Source organism: Helianthus annuus, chromosome 8 (assembly GCF_002127325.2).
Source record: "Helianthus annuus cultivar XRQ/B chromosome 8, HanXRQr2.0-SUNRISE, whole genome shotgun sequence".
NCBI classification, from domain to species: domain Eukaryota; kingdom Viridiplantae; phylum Streptophyta; class Magnoliopsida; order Asterales; family Asteraceae; genus Helianthus; species Helianthus annuus.
The window spans coordinates 156459933-156481784 of NC_035440.2; positions in this window are offsets into that span (position 1 = coordinate 156459933).

Below are 21852 nucleotides of genomic sequence, written 5' to 3' on the forward strand. Positions count from 1 at the left end.
TCTGTCACACCCCCAAAATCCACCTGCGGAGTATCACCGCTTGGGAGCGTGACTGACCAGGAACAAGCCACCAATCATATAGAACAATATATATAGTAAAAGTAATTGCCATTAAACCAAACCAAATCCATATGAAAGGTGTTCCAAAACATAAGTAAGTTATCGTTGTTTAGCGGAAGCGTATAATTAAAACCCATCACAATAAAGTATCAAATGTCGTAAGTGTTTAACAAGACAATCACGATCCAAGCCCACAACGACCAGCTCTTCCCTGTGCAAGCTCCATGTATCTAACGACCTGTAAGGCATGTAACAGAGGATCAACAACTAGTTGAGCGAGTTCACAGAAAGTAAATGCGTAATAGTAAGTTCGTTTGTAACATGTGGCTCTACTGGGCCGATAGTGCGTTCTATTGGTGGGGGCTTCCCATGTTGTATAACCACTAGACTATTCGTAATCATAAGTGTTCTTCACAACCGAGAACAGTAGTACGTACAGGCTTTACGTAGGTTTACGTAAGTATCCTTCACAACCGAGGATAGTAGTAAGTATAAATACACGTAGGTTTTACGTGCGTATCCTTCACAACCGAGGATAGTAGTAAGTATAAATACACGTAGGTTTTACGTGCGTATCCTTCACAACCGAGGATAGTAGTAAGTATAAGTATACGTAGATTTTACGTGCGTATCCTTCACAACCGAGGACAGTAAGAAGCATATGCATATGTGGGCTTTACGCATGTGTCCTGCACAACCGAGGACAGTAAGTAGTATAAGCATACGTAGGTTTACGTATGTGTCCTGCACAACCGAGGACGCTGGTATGGTAGTCTAGTGGTAGTGTCAGTATGAATCTATTCAACCTTATTCCTTCAATCCCATTCCCAACCCTGGGAATCCCATGCCTTAGTAAGGGTGTGAACTCACGTTGGTATTCTCGGTATGTTATTGCTTCTAGGGTTTAGTAAATGTCTAAGTCCGTTACACACGACCTAGGATTCATTGCACATGATACGATGTAAGTGTTTGCATCAAATTAGGGTTTGCAAGTCATTGATAATCAACCAACTGTGTTTTGTGTGCTTATTGTGTACAAGATGATATCACATAGAATGATTCATACATGCAGGATCATACAGTTGCATTCAGTATCATACGATTATATACAGAATCATACATCACGAAATCAGTTCATCGTATTCACATAATTCATGCGTCACGCCTTTGCTTTCACATTTCAGTCTAGCATGGAGGTTAACATATTTGTAACTGTTAACATACTTCGTACATTCAACGGCGTTGATAAACTGAACAAGTTTAACTGAGTTAGTGGCTTAAGAAAGTGACATACACATCTTATCCGATTCAGCATTAATAACACACTTTATGGATCATCAGGTTAAACAACAGTTGCATGCTTTACAAATCTGACGAATATAACACAGTTAACAATTTCAATCATGTAATAACATACATTCAGCTTTACTTTAACATCACACAGAGTCAGACAGGGCCTTGCCCTATTTAAAACTCAGACAAGAAGTGGGGGGGGGGGGCTTCCCCTGTTTAAAAGTCGGATCATGAGTCCTTAGGCCAAAAGTCGGACCATGGGAGTTGGGTTTAAAGCTCGGACCCTTCAAGTGTTTTTAAAAATTGGACAAGTTATTCAAAGCATAGAACTCAACAAACACTACATTACATAACTCGGTCCTTGTGTCATCTATATATATATAGTTCGGACTAACACATTCCCCCTTACAACTATAAAAGGTCGGACATCATAAAGCATGCAAAAGAACTCGGACTCCTTGGTGCTTTCATTTACAAAATTGGGACAAAGTGTGAGGGGTTTCAAGGCCATGAAGCTCGGACAGGGGCAAGGGGGCTTCCCCTTCAAAACTCGGACATGGGGGGGTTACTTTCACAAGGTCGGACAAGGGTAACATGGCCACATAAATGTTCGTATCAATAAAGCATTGGTTTTGCAAAACATAACCTTTGATTTAAACTTTCGTTTATTCAAAGACATTGTTTTGTACATGACATTTGATTACACATGACATTATACATTTGGTTGAGTAAATACTCTTTATTCACCATACAAGACATTTGATTTTACATGACATTATACCTATGGTTTGAGTAAATACTCTTTATTCACCATACAAGACATTTGATTATACAAGACATGATTTATACTTGACATTGTGACATTATACATTGTTTATACACTACTTTTGACATTGATTTGACAAGACATTTTTGGTGGTTATTTGGTAAGTGATTTAAATAACGAGGCATGTGTAATATGATAAAAGCATGGTGGATACGCTGTCACACCCCCAAATTACCACCTAGGGTATGTCCCTATTGGAGGTGCAACGATCCAACAAAGAGCCACCAATCATATCAAACACAAGTCATAATGTATTGAAATACCCAATTGGAATAAATATAACGTTTGAAAAGTTTAACCAAAACCAAAGTATGGAGCGGAAGCATAAAAGTATAAATGTATAAATGTGTCGAAACCCAATCAATATAAATGTTTATCATGACCATAACCACTCCAGCAGCATCAGACAGCAAGTTCCCAAGTTCCTTCAGTAATTACCTACAAGCATGCAACAAGTGTGTCAGACTACGCTGGTGAGTTCAAGGTTTTGTTAACAAGTTATGTTACCATATGTATGTTAATGCGATTTAATGTTGCGTTACGATGTTGCTCATGTTAGATACCCTAGGGAGTGTGCCCATGTGTATCCGGGGAGTGGGTACCCCTTAACGACCGATTGCTATGTTGCCTTCGTTAGATACCCTAGGGAGAGTGCCCATATGTATCCAGGGAGTGTGCCTCTAACAACCATAGCCATACCCAGATAATTAGTTCACGCCCGTCCTTACGGCCCGGTGTGAGGTTTCCCACCTAATAGCGCTATCAACTAATTACCCCCATTGCCCTCCAGGCAATAACCAAAACCGATTAAGTTGTTTACCCAAAGTTTCCCTTCCAAATGTTTACCAGTTGTCCCAAACCACCGGGACGCATGCTTGAGAAAATACAATGAACTCACCTTTGCTTTGCTCGGTAAAGTTAGCTACTTCACTACCAATTGATCAAGCACCTCCTAATATGATTTAACAATAACAATCAGTCCTCTACTTGTACTGACCCATGTATATGTCATACCTTACATAATGCACACTTAGGAAATAAATACATATTAGCACACAGTTTACCAGTCGACTATTAACATTAGTCCATCGAATTAGTGACATTTACCTACACAGATTTCATGCTTGGCATCCATATTCATTTTAAAGGCCCATTACCCATTTTGCAATAAACAACACAACCCTTACTATTCAATCATGTTAATTATCATACACACTCGTTCAAGCATAACTAACAGGATCCTATATACACATGTTCTTCATCGCATCAGTAGCATATATCACAATTCAACACTAACAAACCAATTGCTTAATTACATAAATTGTAATTTACAAACACACCAACCGATTGCACTTGACCCGAGAACCCCCCCACCCACTAAACCCTAATGCACATAAACTTTAAGTAATGAATGTTCCAGCCAATTGAATTCGGTTCATGCATATCCTTATTATTATTCAAACATATCATGTATGTAGTGGGTGATGTATATATTAAGGTTTAATCTCATTACATTCATCATTCTCATTAATATTTTACACATATAATGGCCGACCAATATGTCCCTCCTCTTAATATAATTGGACCGAATTTGTTGATGGCCACTATGTCCTTCCTCCTACATGAGTGGGCCGAATTTGTCAATGATATCACATGGAATTTAATAATTGAACTAGGTGGCCGATTTCATATAATGGGTTAGTCACTTCAATCCTTAATTGAGTCACAAAATTCAAGGTAAATGCCAATCAGTTCATACATCACTATAGCTATTAATAAGACTAGCACATGTATATGTTTTCATGGCCGACCACTGTTATTGTTTCCATGCCACCATTTGACCACATGTAAATTATTATTGTTTTCATATATCATTGAACCGATCTTCTGCTATAGTGAAAGACTAATTTATACACATGATGCCTTCATATGCTAATTTATGCACATATATATATATGCCTATCCAATTTTCACATACAATCTGATTATAACAGCAACCATGTGCGGCGGATATAATATAGTTGTCATGTGCGGCCCACTATAATCTTTGATTTATAATAACAGTTCAACAATACCATTGAGTTATTTGGATATAGTGGTAACATTCGTAGCAGTTTCTCATCATAAATCAACATCCTACTCGAAATCCGATCTACACATGACTTAATTCAATGCATGCTTATCATTCCTGATCATGTAACCTATCCAAGAACATCACATCATACACACCATCGATCACTATCATGTATTTATTCAGATCATGCTACAGTTTAATTATTATAAATAACTTATCCAAATCCTATTCTATCATGCAGAAACCCTAAGTGCGTATCATGCTATACATAAACCCTCGATCAATCATTTGCACTCAAACATGCTACACGTAACTAGAACAATTAAAAGAATCAAATCAAAGTTAATTGCACTAACCGATGATGGTGATCCTGACTGAGGTTTTGCTACTGCCGTTCACAATAGGTGATTAGGGTTGTTGTGATGCGATTGTGAGACAAGTAAAATAGATACGTACGCTTGTATTAATAGGCCAATATTTGGGCCGGTTGTGTCTCCTAACCAAAACATTCAGTTGGGCCAGTTGTGTTTTCTAAACAACACACTCATTTGGGCTGGGTTTGAAACTTGTGCTCATGGGTTCCTTTATCAAACAAACACATGTATTTTGTGGCCCAATAAAGCTCATATATGCCATTTAACAAGACTACCGAAAACGTTGCATAGAAACACACAAGCACGGATACAAGTACGGTACGTCAAAGGGAAGTAGTGAAGGTTTAGAATGGTTATAATCACGCCACTAACCTTGGGAATTCGGGTTGTCACATCATCCCCAACTTGAAAGAAATTTCGTCCCGAAATTTGACAAACAGTCACTAAGGAAGCTAATTTTGTTAAGCGTTTTCGCGGGGTGTCACATCATCCCCTACTTGAAAAAAATTTTCATCCCGAAAATTGATCTAAAACAATGGCTTGAAGTGAGTTCCGACGAACTCGATCTATAGATACTTTACAACGCCTGGGGGGACTAATCTTGTGATCGGTGGAAATCATGGTATGGTGGTTAGCGTTTTGTTATATCAGTTGCCAATCAAAGAAACAGGGAATTAATGAGGTTCGTACAAAGAATCGAGCGAAACAGGGGTCCATTAAACATCCGAAGGGTTTGGCCAGCAAATTTGTTGTCTAGAAATAATTTCCAGTAGTGGTGCATGGCGGCATGGCACAACAGGGAGGTTCGTTACATTGCGGTCGCGCGAGTGTATCATTTGTCCAAAACAGAGTTTGGTGGGTAAAGATTAGTGTTGCAAAACGACAAACGCGTGTAACTGTGACTGCTTCACTTCTAGCGGCGATGACAAGTGAAAGTGATAAGGTTCGTCTACAGGGATGCGTGGGTATAGTTTTCCTAATCCCGTGTTCGTTCGGAAGTTCCATTCTAGCGATGCTTTCACATGGTTAGCTCTATTGAAACAAGGGTGCACTGAAGGCCCTTGTGATCGGTCTAATTGGTGCCTTCGGTACCGTCTAAGTAATGCCTCCCACTTAAATCCAATGACCACGGTTTCCACCGGAGGTTGTAGGTTGTGCAGTTCCTCTCCGTAACACCATCGCTGGATCATCAGTACCCTCGGATAGAAGCGATGCTCCGCATGTTGTAGGGTTGGGTTTCAAAAGCTGAAAAGACGTTTCCCCGATTTTATTTCCCAGGAATTCACAGCTCCCCGCTATGCTAAGGAGGTTGAAGTTGCGAAACCTTTGAAAATCCTATGATGAAGCTGTGATAGTATCCAGCGAACCTAAGGGATTTCTGTTTGATACATAGATAACCAAGTCCATGTCAACGACCATGTCAAAACTTACAAGAGTATTGGGAAGTAGGTCAATATCGAACACTTGACCCACGAGGTCAAGTTTACAACCAAAAAGAACATGAGAAGCTTCTATCGATTTACTATCAGTTAATTCTACTACATGCTTATTTACAACAAAGGTGGGAGTCAGTCCTAACTGACGACTGAACCCTGAGGCACATAACTCCAATCGAAATGAGGTAAAAGTCGAGTATCACATTGAAATCTACAAACTACCAAGTTTACACACAATAGGGCAGACCCTTCTCACGCTCATTAAGCCTCACTGGGATTTGCATGCACCTCGCGCTATTATTATGTGTGCACCCATAATAATAAGGCGATTTGCATGCTTATCTCAGTGCCTCTTAACTTGCGCTAAAAGGTTCCCCGCATTCAAATAGCAAGCGAGGGGTTTCATGGGATCAAGAATCGCAATAGTCGAAGGGAAGTGTCACACTAGCAGTTCACATAACAGGGGTTGGTAATGTAAGGGCTCATGCTGTTGTGCCAAGTGTGCATTCACGTGTAATGTTATACATAAGTGTACACTAGATATACTATGCAATAGTAAATGAGAAACGAACCTTGCAGTCTGGAGCTGAGTGTCATGGTCATCGTTTGGATCAATTCGGTTATAGTCTGGTTTTATGAAAACATTTTAAAACCGAGTTCTCTATAACCAGTGGCTCTGATACCAAACTGTCACACCCCCAAATTACCACCTAGGGTATGTCCCTATTGGAGGTGCAACGATCCAACAAAGAGCCACCAATCATATCAAACACAAGTCATAATGTATTGAAATACCCAATTGGAATAAATATAACGTTTGAAAAGTTTAACCAAAACCAAAGTATGGAGCAGAAGCATAAAAGTATAAATGTATAAATGTGTCGAAACCCAATCAATATAAATGTTTATCATGACCATAACCACTCCAGCAGCATCAGACAGCAAGTTCCCAAGTTCCTTCAGTAATTACCTACAAGCATGCAACAAGTGTGTCAGACTACGCTGGTGAGTTCAAGGTTTTGTTAACAAGTTATGTTACCATATGTATGTTAATGCGATTTAATGTTGCGTTACGATGTTGCTCATGTTAGATACCCTAGGGAGTGTGCCCATGTGTATCCGGGGATTGGGTACCCCTTAACGACCGATTGCTATGTTGCCTTCGTTAGATACCCTAGGGAGAGTGCCCATATCTATCCGAGGAGTGTGCCTCTAACAACCATAGCCATACCCAGATAATTAGTTCACGCCCGTCCTTACGGCCCGGTGTGAGGTTTCCCACCTAATAGCGCTATCAACTAATTACCCCCATTGCCCTCCAGGCAATAACCAAAACCGATTAAGTTGTTTACCCAAAGTTTCCCTTCCAAATGTTTACCAGTTGTCCCAAACCACCGGGACGCATGCTTGAGAAAATACAATGAACTCACCTTTGCTTTGCTCGGTAAAGTTAGCTACTTCACTACCAATTGATCAAGCACCTCCTAATATGATTTAACAATAACAATCAGTCCTCTACTTGTACTGACCCATGTATATGTCATACCTTACATAATGCACACTTAGGAAATAAATACATATTAGCACACAGTTTACCAGTCGACTATTAACATTAGTCCATCGAATTAGTGACATTTACCTACACAGATTTCATGCTTGGCATCCATATTCATTTTAAAGGCCCATTACCCATTTTGCAATAAACAACACAACCCTTACTATTCAATCATGTTAATTATCATACACACTCGTTCAAGCATAACTAACAGGATCCTATATACACATGTTCTTCATCGCATCAGTAGCATATATCACAATTCAACACTAACAAACCAATTGCTTAATTACATAAATTGTAATTTACAAACACACCAACCGATTGCACTTGACCCGAGAACCCCCCCACCCACTAAACCCTAATGCACATAAACTTTAAGTAATGAATGTTCCAGCCAATTGAATTCGGTTCATGCATATCCTTATTATTATTCAAACATATCATGTATGTAGTGGGTGATGTATATATTAAGGTTTAATCTCATTACATTCATCATTCTCATTAATATTTTACACATATAATGGCCGACCAATATGTCCCTCCTCTTAATATAATTGGACCGAATTTGTTGATGGCCACTATGTCCTTCCTCCTACATGAGTGGACCGAATTTGTCAATGATATCACATGGAATTTAATAATTGAACTAGGTGGCCGATTTCATATAATGGGTCAGTCACTTCAATCCTTAATTGAGTCACAAAATTCAAGGTAAATGCCAATCAGTTCATACATCACTATAGCTATTAATAAGACTAGCACATGTATATGTTTTCATGGCCGACCACTGTTATTGTTTCCATGCCACCATTTGACCACATGTAAATTATTATTGTTTTCATATATCATTGAACCGATCTTCTGCTATAGTGAAAGACTAATTTATACACATGATGCCTTCATATGCTAATTTATGCACATATATATATGCCTATCCAATTTTCACATACAATCTGATTATAACAGCAACCATGTGCGGCGGATATAATATAGTTGTCATGTGCGGCCCACTATAATCTTTGATTTATAATAACAGTTCAACAATACCATTGAGTTATTTAGATATAGTGGTAACATTCGTAGCAGTTTCTCATCATAAATCAACATCCTACTCGAAATCCGATCTACACATGACTTAATTCAATGCATGCTTATCATTCCTGATCATGTAACCTATCCAAGAACATAACATCATACACACCATCGATCACTATCATGTATTTATTCAGATCATGCTACAGTTTAATTATTATAAATAACTTATCCAAATCCTATTCTATCATGCAGAAACCCTAAGTGCGTATCATGCTATACATAAACCCTCGATCAATCATTTGCACTCAAACATGCTACACGTAACTAGAACAATTAAAAGAATCAAATCAAAGTTAATTGCACTAACCGATGATGGTGATCCTGACTGAGGTTTTGCTACTGCCGTTCACAATAGGTGATTAGGGTTGTTGTGATGCGATTGTGAGACAAGTAAAATAGATACGTACGCTTGTATTAATAGGCCAATATTTGGGCCGGTTGTGTCTCCTAACCAAAACATTCAGTTGGGCCAGTTGTGTTTTCTAAACAACACACTCATTTGGGCCGGGTTTGAAACTTGTGCTCATGGGTTCCTTTATCAAACAAACACATGTATTTTGTGGCCCAATAAAGCTCATATATGCCATTTAACAAGACTACCGAAAACGTTGCATAGAAACACACAAGCACGGATACAAGTACGGTACGTCAAAGGGAAGTAGTGAAGGTTTAGAATGGTTATAATCACGCCACTAACCTTGGGAATTCGGGTTGTCACATACGCCGCTAGTATTTCCTATATATAAGTGCATTTATGATATTACATATCGTAGTGTTATCTAAACCACTTCGACAAAGACAAAGACATGAAACATTTTATACAAATACATGACAGGACATTGTTTTACAAATGACATTTTATACAAATTCATTTTCATTTGTTAATTATTTAACCATACATCTTTCTTTATATATGTGACAACTGGCACCGAACCGGTAATTTCCGTACACTTTAATTTTTATTTAATGACTGCAATTATGTGCTTAAATGATAACATTGTCTGATTACATACTATACAAGTGAATTCATGCACATTTATATACCACAAGAATTACTTTATGCATTAATGAACAGCGTTGCATCAGAAATACTAGTAAGCTCACCAGTAAGACACATTGTGTCAACAATTCTGCAGAAAGCAGTTAGACAATAGAATTGGAGCCTAGGTGTAGGTCCAACGACAAGAATACATTAAAACCCAAGAGTACATACAAGGGTTTATATATAGACTTTCCGGAAGCTAAAATACGCACTAAAAAAGCACCCGAAATACACTTTAAAAGCTGAATTTTATATAATTCAGCAAAATTCAGCAATATAACAAGATATTACCATGCAAAAACATGACTAAATGGTCCAGGATACTTCCCTAAGTGTTGGGAATTGAAAGTGTCATAAAAGAATACTTGAAAGACACTAATCGGTGCAATTTAGCACTTTAACGAATCGGTATCTAACTGAACAACCGGACATTACCCGGAACACAAAAATATTGCTAGAAGCATTGTTTATTTATTTCTAAGCTAGTTATGGTCCCCGAACACCATAACACCCGTTATAACATAACAACACATTAAATCCCTAACCAAGACACTTGAAACTTAACTTATTATCGTAACTAGAGATTGGTATTTTACATTTTGCCCCCCCCCATATTGTTCACGGTCATGGAGTGGCCCCACCAAATATTTCCCCTTGATTCACTTAGATCTCCATGGATCCTCCAAGATCTTTACTTGATCTCCATGGATATTATGTGATCTTGAAAGATTTACTAGAGATCTTGTCATACACTATAAATATCATCATCAACATCTCATTCATCACCTCACACCACTCTCCCTCTTTCCTCTCCCTACGGCCGTGAGCCACCACCCACCTCACCACCACCTTCAAAATTAATCATCCATTCCAAGGTCATTATATGATGCAAGAAGGTGCCTAACGAAGTGTGGAGCTTGTGAAACTTGAAGAACCTTCTTCATTTGCTTTTACCCAACCCATTTGTCATCTTCAACCTCAAGTGTTCTTCCCTAGCCCTTGTGCTAGTTGTAAGCTTCTTATCACTTGCTTACTTCTATTTTGGTAGTTAAAAGATGATGAATATTGTTTATCACAAGAACACAAAAGAACATGATCATAATACTTTAAAATGAGCTTAAATACATAAGAATACATGTTGAATATGTTGATTTGCTTCTTGTTGATTGATTATTAGTGTTAGTGATGTTAGACATCATATGAAAACTACTAGATTGTGATTAAACACATGATCTAGTAAGTTAAGGCAGTGATCTTGTGAAAGACCAAGATCATCATGCTTTATGTCTCCATGAACTTGAAGAATGAAAGTGATCTTCATATGTAAAGATGATTTAAACAAAATACAAATCTTGTAAATAGGTGATTTCAAAAATAATTTTCTCAAGAAACCAAGTTTATTTATGCGATTTATAAAGTCATGGTTTCTAAATAAACTAACCATATTTTTAGAGTCAAAACAAGACTAGAAACATATGTATAACAAGAAAAATACAAAAGAAATATTTTTAGAAAAATCATCTTACAAGTTGTAAAGAACTAAATCTTTTAAGAAATTGATTTACAAACAAATAACCATGTTTTTTTAAGGGTAACTAAACCTACTAAGTAACATGGTAAATTACTACAAGTTTTTACAAAAACTTCAAGTTCATGATATAGTGTAATATACTTGATTTTGACATTCGGTAAGTGTTAAATGAGTTGACGATTGTTGTGATGATTTTAAAAGAAAAATAAACACATGTTTTGAAAACATGGGAAACCTACATTTTTAGGGGAAACTCTGTCAAAATTTCTATAAATTTTGACACTTAGAAAAATATAAGTTTTTGAGAAACTTATTCCCTAAAAATGTATCTAAGAATATTTATCAAGGTTTCCCTAATTTTTGTGTTAAGAAACGATGATTTCTTCAAGACTAAAATTGATATTAAGTATGTATATTTTGAGAAAAATATATATATTTATTGATCACGAAATTTTGTGCTAAGTGTATGTAGTATGTATTACTTGTAATAGTGTATTAGGATTTGAAAATACACTAAATACTCCTAAGGAGTGAAAATACAAAATACACATACAACATGCTTAGACACATACAAGAAAATATATTTATGAAAATATATTTCTTCATAGAATAAATAACTTGGACAAATTATAAACATGAAATGAAGCTTTGGACAAAATACATAATTCGGGTGAAAAATACAAGATACTTATATATATATATATATATATATATATATATATATATATATATATATATATATATATATTTGTGAAAATAATATAAGTAAGATACATAGTTAAAAATATAAATTATTTTAACACAAGAATACATACACAAAAGATAGTGACTTGTACTTGTGCGATACAAGTCTAGTGACTAACGTTAATAAAACACGTTTAGGTCATGACGCTAGATAAGCAAAATCCGGTGAAGTTCACGGCGCAAGGAACGCAAAGTTGTGAGTTCATGCTCCCCCTTTTCTTTTAACTATTTTCAGTTTTATAACTTCGGGGGTGAAATACATGTTACAAATGTTACAATGTTTACAAATGGTATGATGATACGAGAAATGATACGAGAACTGATACATGATACGAGAAATGATACGAGAAATCATGTCACGAATAGGGTACCATAAGCACCATTAATCAACAATATACCTAGACCGCAGAACAAAAGGTTAGGTCTAACGGGTTTTCGGGCAGCCACACTCTTGGTGAAAACTAGTACTGAGTAGTGCTTTTGTGTCTCAGTCGTGAATCGACAACTAGAAAAATGCCTGCGGTTTGGTTGCTTCATATGTCGTGTCACATGTTAATGGCCTTGCAACCCTTTAACAACATGATTCATACAAGAATACTTGATTTATACAAGAATTCTTGATACATAAAAGAATACTTGATACATACAAGAATACTTGATTTATACAAGATACATACCATGTTTTTCATACAAAGTATACAAACGTTCAATACAAGAACTGCATGAATTCACATCAACATTATGTTGACGTTTTTCCAAAAACTCACATGTATTTCAGGTAACTAGAGTGGATGTGCGCGCGGTCTTACTCTTGCTCATGGATGATGTTTATGTTTGTCTTTGAATAAAGTTGTAATCTTTTCAAACAATATGTTGTCTTGTGATGTAAACACTTAAACCATGTTTTCAGTTATGAAATGCTTGGTATTTGAAGTTATTTTTACGGGCATGTAGTATGTTTACCTTTCGTATGCAATGAGAACCTTTCATGATCACACCTCGTGCTTCCGCCTTAGAAAGGGGTGTGACAGATTGGTATCAGAGCTGCGATTGTAGTGAACCAGGATTCCTTCTCGAGTCTAGACTACAATCTCAAGAATCCTTTCATGAAAACAATTTTTCAAAAAGTTTTCATTGCATAAAACTTTCTGTGACATCCACTACCTGAAACTGTTTACAAGAGTCAAGAAAAGACACTACGAGACTTAGGGTGCACTGGAGTAGCACATGTCTGTGATTAAGAATTACTTGCAATTATGTGTGATAATTGATATATGCATATACTAGAAGTAGAATGTCACAGGTATACGTGACTTTGTCTGAAAACAATGGCCTACCTGAAGGAAGAGATACGAGGATGAAACGAACTGTGCGGACTGTGCAAGGAGTTACGTAATTATGGATGCATATATAATTATGGAATTCAGTTCACAGAAATCACAGCGAGTCTTGTCACGTATAGATTCCCTCAGTACCAGAAAAGGGCAAACGTGAACACCCTTCCCCCAGACTGTCGACACAACAGTATTTATCTACTTATGCATGCTTGTTGCTGTATGATTTGATACGTTTGGCGGATTGTTTGATGTCACTTATGTAGCATATGCCTATATGTATGTACTGCTACTAACTCGTATGACGATATCAAACAAATGTCTAACCCTATTGTGTTGTGTTCTGTCAGAACATGGCACCCAGAAGAGCTGTGAATGCTCGTGATCAACCTCCCCCTCCCTCACTGCCAAAGAGTGCTGAAGAGCTGAACGCCCTACTGGAAGAAAGGATCTCCGCAGCTATTGCCCAGTACGAGGCGAACCGCACTCAGCAAAGCGGAGGACCAAGCAATGCAAGGCGTAATGGGAATGGAGATTCATCTGGAGGAAACGCAGCTCAGGGCTGCACTTTCAAGCAGTTTCTCGACTGCAAACCGCTGAACTACGACGGCACTGGAGGTGCAGTGGTGTTTGTACGCTGGACAGAGAAGACTGAAGCCACTATCTGTATGAGCAAGTGCACCGCGGATCAGCAAGTCACTTTTGATACGGGATTGTTTGTTGATGAAGCTTTGACTTGGTGGAATTTACAAGTCCAGACTCTGGGTGATGATGCTGTGTACGGCATGACGTGGGATGAGCTAAAAGAACATATGAGAGAAAAGTATTGCTCCCATGCTGAACTCCAAAGGTTCGAGACTTTGTTCTGGCACTTGACCATGGAAGGTGCTGACATTACTAGTTATACCCGAAGGTTCCACGATTTATCAAGAGTGATCCCTTATATGGTGACTCCCGAATTTAAGCACGTTGAATGCTACATCTGGGGATTGGCTCCGGAGTTTCGCGGCATGGTAACTTCGGCCAAACTCGCAACAATCACCGAGGCTGTAACTCTGGCTGTCAGCCTTACTGAAGATGCTGTTCGAATGAAGAAGTTGTCGCTAAACCCTACTGAGGAGACCGGGACGCACGCTGAGTCGTCCGGTGAAAAGAAAAGGAAACATGCAAACCTGAATCAAGCAATCCACAATAACAACAAAGGTTCAAACAACAAGAAACGTGACACTAACCCACCTAAGAAGGCGAGAACCTTTGCAGCGGCAAATGATACTGCAGCCAAAGGATACCAAGGCACCCTACCTAAATGCCAAAAATGTAAGTATCATCATGAAGGAGCTTGTCGCATTCCAAGATGCGACAAATGTGGTAGATTGGGTCATCAAATAGAAGACTGTTGGGGAAAAGGAAGGAACGAAAATGGAAATCGCAACGGTGCTGGTAATAGGAATGGTGGAAATGGCAATGGTGCTGGTAACAGGAATGGCAACGGAAAGGGGCAAAACCAAGGATGCTTCCGTTGTGGAAGCAACGTGCATTTCATGAAAGACTGCCCAAAAGGAAACAATGCTCAGGCTAGAGCGTTTGTGATTGGAGCAAGGAACGCACGCGAGGACCCTAATGTGGTCACCGGTACGTTTCTCGTTAACAATCACTTTGCATCCATATTATTTGACACTGGTGCCGATTATAGCTTCATGTCTGTGGAATTTAAACGTATGCTTGGAATAGGATCTAGTAGATTAGATATTCCTTATTCCAAAGAACTAGCCAATGGTAAACTTGTTGAATCGGACGAAGTTGTTAGAGGCTGCACATTAGAACTTGGTGAGCAAATATTTAGCATCGACCTCTTACCTATTCAATTGGGTAGCTTCGATATAGTGGTCGGAATGGACTGGTTATCCAAGAACAAGGCTGAAGTTATTTGTCACGAGAAAATCATTCGCATCCCTATGGCGAATGATGAAACCCTCATAGTACATGGAGAAAAACGAGACGCGCCTCTGTGAATCATCAGTTGTATGAAGGCACCGAAGTGCTTAAGGATAGGATGTGTTGCTTTCCTAGCGCACGTTGTAGACAAGAAGGCTGAGGAGCCGAAACTCGAAGACATTCCTGTGGTGAAGGAATTCCCTGATGTTTTTCCCGAAGATCTGCCAGGACTACCTCCGCAACGACAAGTCGAATTCCGTATAGACTTGGTTCTAGGAGCCGCTCCTGTAGCCAAGGCACCCTATCGGCTTGCTCCATCCGAAATGCAAGAATTATCTACACAACTCCAGGAGTTGTTGGATAAAGGATTCATAAGGCCAAGCTTCTCACCCTAGGGAGCTCCAGTATTGTTCGTGAAGAAGAAGGATGGAACACTGCGGATGTGTATCGATTACAGAGAACTGAACAAGCTCACAATCAAGAATCGGTACCCACTACCGAGGATTGATGATTTATTTGATCAGTTACAAGGATCGAGCTATTATTCCAAGATCGATCTTCGTTCTGGATACCATCAGTTAAGGATACAAGAGGAAAGCGTACTAAAGACTGCATTCAAAACGCGTTATTGGCATTATGAGTTCCTTGTGATGCCATTCGAACTGACGAACGCGCTAGCGGTATTTATGGATCTGATGAACCGCGTATGCAAACCATCTCGATAAATTCGTGATTGTGTTTATCGATGATATCCTGATTTACTCACGAACAAGAGAAGAGCACGAGCAACACCTCAGAACCATTTTGGAACTACTAAAGAAAGAGAAACTTTATGCAAAATTTTCAAAGTGCGAATTCTGGATTCATGAAGTACAGTTTCTTGGTCACGTCGTGAACGAGAAGGGCATTCATGTAGACCCATCCAAGATAGAGGCAATAAAGAATTGGGAAGCCCCCATAACCCCAACTGAAGTTCGATAATTTTTGGGCTTAGCAGGCTATTACCGGCGATTCATTGAGAATTTCTCCAAGATAGCTCAACCGCTAACTACCCTTACGCTGAAAGACAAGAAGTACGACTGGTTTGACAAGCAGGAAGAAGCCTTCCAGCTACTTAAAAATAAGCTATGTGATGCACCAATACTATCATTACCCGAAGGAACTGAAGACTTCATGGTATACTGCGACGCTTCACGCCAAGGATTAGGTTGCGTGCTCATGCATGCCAGAAAGTCATCGCTTACGCTTCAAGACAACTGAAGGTGCATGAAAGGAATTACACCACGCACGACTTGGAACTAGGTGCGGTGGTGTTCGCCTTGAAGATCTGGCGACATTATTTATATGGTACTCGATGTACAATCTTCACAGATCACAAAAGCCTACAACACATATTTGATCAAAAAGAATTAAACATGCGTCAGCGACGATGGGTCGAACTGCTGAACGATTATGACTGTGAGATTAAGTACCATCCTGGAAAGGCAAACGTTGTAGCAGATGCACTAAGTCGAAAAGAAAGGGTTAAGACCCTAAGGGGCCGAGCATTGGAAATGACTATTCGAACGAACCTCACTGCACGCATTCGTGACGCACAACAAGAAGCCCTTAAGATGGAGAACCGTAAAGCTGAATACCTCCAAGGTATGTTGAAATATATGGTGCCAAATGAAGAAGGAACCTTATACTTTAAGAAGCGTATTTGAGTTCCGCTCTATGGTGGCACACGAGAAGTCATCCTTGATAAAGCGCACAAATCGAGATACTCGATCCATCCAGGATCGGACAAAATGTATCAAGACTTAAAGGAATATTATTGGTGGCCGAGACTTAAAAGCGATGTTGCTGTTTATGTTGGAAAATGCCTAACATGTGCTAAGGGTTAAGGCTAAATATTAGAAACCGTCCGGTCTACTATAACAACCAGAGATACCCATGTGGAAGTGGGAGCAAATCTCGATGGACTTCATAACAAAATTACCTAGGACCCCTAGAGGGCATGACATGATATGGGTGATAGTCGATCGATTGACGAAATCTACGCATTTCCTACCAATCCGAGAGAAGGATAGCACTGGAAAGCTTGCTGAGATATACCTAAAAGAAATTGTGGCACGTCATGGAGTGCCTATCTCAATTATTTCAGACAGAGATGGACGCTTTGTCTCAAGAATCTGGCAATCCTTTCAGGAAGCCTTTGGATCTCAATTAGATCTAAGCATGGCCTTCCATCCGCAAACAGACGGCCAGAGCGAACGAACCATACAAACGTTAGAAGATATGATTCGCGCATGTGCTATGGACCTAGGCGGCAGTTGGGATTCTCATCTACCTTTAGTTGTGTATGGCCGCAAGTGCCTCTCGCCCTTATGTTTGGCAGACGTTGGAGACAAACGTATGGTTGGTCCTGAACTTGTACAAGAGACAACCGACAAGATTATGCAGATCTGAGAGCGCATTAAGGCGGCTCAAGATCGACAAAAGAGCTACGCGGATCGAAGACGAAAACCATTAGAAATCGAGGTGGGAGACAAAGTGTTGTTAAAGGTCTCACCTTGGAAGGGCGTAGTAAGATTTGGGAAACGTGGAAAGTTGAATCCACGATACATCGGACCATTCAAGATCTTAGAAAGAATTGGTACCGTGGCATACAAGTTGGAATTACCGGAAGAACTTAATGGATTACATGATACGTTCGATGTATCCAACCTCAAGAAGAGTCCAACACAAGAAAACGTGATCATCCCTGTGGATGAAATGCATATTGATGACACCCTCCGATTTACAGAACAACCCATTGAGGTTACAGACTGGAAAGTCAACAAGACCAGGAGGAGCACTGTCAAACTTGTCAAAGTACGTTGGAACTCTAAGCACGGACCCGAGTACACGTGGGGAAGTGAAGACCAGTTTAAAGAAAAGTACCCCCACCTGTTCAAGAAGACTCCTGCGAGAGTTAGTTCAGCGGAATTTCGGGACGAACTTCATTTAACGGGGGGAGACTGTGACAACTTGCACCGAACCGGTAATTTCCGTACACTTTAATTTTTATTTAATGACTGCAATTATGTGCTTAAATGATAACATTGTCTGATTACATACTATACAAGTGAATTCATGCACATTTATATACCACAAGAATTACTTTATGCATTAATGAACAGCGTTGCATCAGAAATACTAGTAAGCTCACCAGTAAGACACATTGTGTCAACAATTCTGCAGAAAGCAGTTAGACAATAGAATTGGAGCCTAGGTGTAGGTCCAACGACAAGAATACATTAAAACCCAAGAGTACATACAAGGGTTTATATATAGACTTTCCGGAAGCTAAAATACGCACTAAAAAAGCACCCGAAATACACTTTAAAAGCTGAATTTTATATAATTCAGCAAAATTCAGCAATATAACAAGATATTACCATGCAAAAACATGACTAAATGGTCCAGGATACTTCCGTAAGTGTTGGGAATTGAAAGTGTCATAAAAGAATACTTGAAAGACACTAATCGGTGCAATTTAGCACTTTAACGAATCGGTATCTAACTGAACAACCGGACATTACCCGGAACACAAAAATATTGCTAGAAGCATTGTTTATTTATTTCTAAGCTAGTTATGGTCCCCGAACACCATAACACCCGTTATAACATAACAACACATTAAATCCCTAACCAAGACACTTGAAACTTAACTTATTATCGTAACTAGAGATTGGTATTTTACATTTTGCCCCCCCCCCCCCATATTGTTCACGGTCATGGAGTGGCCCCACCAAATATTTCCCCTTGATTCACTTAGATCTCCATGGATCCTCCAAGATCTTTACTTGATCTCCATGGATATTATGTGATCTTGAAAGATTTACTAGAGATCTTGTCATACACTATAAATATCATCATCAACATCTCATTCATCACCTCACACCACTCTCCCTCTTTCCTCTCCCTACGGCCGTGAGCCACCACCCACCTCACCACCACCTTCAAAATTAATCATCCATTCCAAGGTCATTATATGATGCAAGAAGGTGCCTAACGAAGTGTGGAGCTTGTGAAACTTGAAGAACCTTCTTCATTTGCTTTTACCCAACCCATTTGTCATCTTCAACCTCAAGTGTTCTTCCCTAGCCCTTGTGCTAGTTGTAAGCTTCTTATCACTTGCTTACTTCTATTTTGGTAGTTAAAAGATGATGAATATTGTTTATCACAAGAACACAAAAGAACATGATCATGATACTTTAAAATGAGCTTAAATACATAAGAATACATGTTGAATATGTTGATTTGCTTCTTGTTGATTGATTATTAGTGTTAGTGATGTTAGACATCATATGAAAACTACTAGATTGTGATTAAACACATGATCTAGTAAGTTAAGGCAGTGATCTTGTGAAAGACCAAGATCATCATGCTTTATGTCTCCATGAACTTGAAGAATGAAAGTGATCTTCATATGTAAAGATGATTTAAACAAAATACAAATCTTGTAAATAGGTGATTTCAAAAATAATTTTCTCAAGAAACCAAGTTTATTTATGCGATTTATAAAGTCATGGTTTCTAAATAAACTAACCATATTTTTAGAGTCAAAACAAGACTAGAAACATATGTATAACAAGAAAAATACAAAAGAAATATTTTTAGAAAAATCATCTTACAAGTTGTAAAGAACTAAATCTTTTAAGAAATTGATTTACAAACAAATAACCATGTTTTTTTAAGGGTAACTAAACCTACTAAGTAACATGGTAAATTACTACAAGTTTTTACAAAAACTTCAAGTTCATGATATAGTGTAATATACTTGATTTTGACATTCGGTAAGTGTTAAATGAGTTGACGATTGTTGTGATGATTTTAAAAGAAAAATAAACACATGTTTTGAAAACATGGGAAACCTACATTTTTAGGGGAAACTCTGTCAAAATTTCTATAAATTTTGACACTTAGAAAAATATAAGTTTTTGAGAAACTTATTCCCTAAAAATGTATCTAAGAATATTTATCAAGGTTTCCCTAATTTTTGTGTTAAGAAACGATGATTTCTTCAAGACTAAAATTGATATTAAGTATGTATATTTTGAGAAAAATATATATATTTATTGATCACGAAATTTTGTGCTAAGTGTATGTAGTATGTATTACTTGTAATAGTGTATTAGGATTTGAAAATACACTAAATACTCCTAAGGAGTGAAAATACAAAATACACATACAACATGCTTAGACACATACAAGAAAATATATTTATGAAAATATATTTCTTCATAGAATAAATAACTTGGACAAATTATAAACATGAAATGAAGCTTTGGACAAAATACATAATTCGGGTGAAAAATACAAGATACTTATATATATATATATATATATATATATATATTTGTGAAAATAATATAAGTAAGATACATAGTTAAAAATATAAATTATTTTAACACAAGAATACATACACAAAAGATAGTGACTTGTACTTGTGCGATACAAGTCTAGTGACTAACGTTAATAAAACACGTTTAGGTCATGACGCTAGATAAGCAAAATCCGGTGAAGTTCACGGCGCAAGGAACGCAAAGTTGTGAGTTCATGCTCCCCCTTTTCTTTTAACTATTTTCAGTTTTATAACTTCGGGGGTGAAATACATGTTACAAATGTTACAATGTTTACAAATGGTATGATGATACGAGAAATGATACGAGAAATGATACATGATACGAGAAATGATACGAGAAATCATGTCACGAATAGGGTACCATAAGCACCATTAATCAACAATATACCTAGACCGCAGAACAAAAGGTTAGGTCTAACGGGTTTTCGGGCAGCCACACTCTTGGTGAAAACTAGTACTGAGTAGTGCTTTTGTGTCTCAGTCGTGAATCGACAACTAGAAAAATGCCTGCGGTTTGGTTGCTTCCTATGTCGTGTCACATGTTAATGGCCTTGCAACCCTTTAACAACATGATTCATACAAGAATACTTGATTTATACAAGAATTCTTGATACATAAAAGAATACTTGATACATACAAGAATACTTGATTTATACAAGATACATACCATGTTTTTCATACAAAGTATACAAACGTTCAATACAAGAACTGCATGAATTCACATCAACATTATGTTGACGTTTTTCCAAAAACTCACATGTATTTCAGGTAACTAGAGTGGATGTGCGCGCGGTCTTACTCTTGCTCATGGATGATGTTTATGTTTGTCTTTGAATAAAGTTGTAATCTTTTCAAACAATATGTTGTCTTGTGATGTAAACACTTAAACCATGTTTTCAGTTATGAAATGCTTGGTATTTGAAGTTATTTTTACGGGCATGTAGTATGTTTACCTTTCGTATGCAATGAGAACCTTTCATGATCACACCTCGTGCTTCCGCCTTAGAAAGGGGTGTGACAGATTGGTATCAGAGCTGCGATTGTAGTGAACCAGGATTCCTTCTCGAGTCTAGACTACAATCTCAAGAATCCTTTCATGAAAACAATTTTTCAAAAAGTTTTCATTGCATAAAACTTTCTGTGACATCCACTACCTGA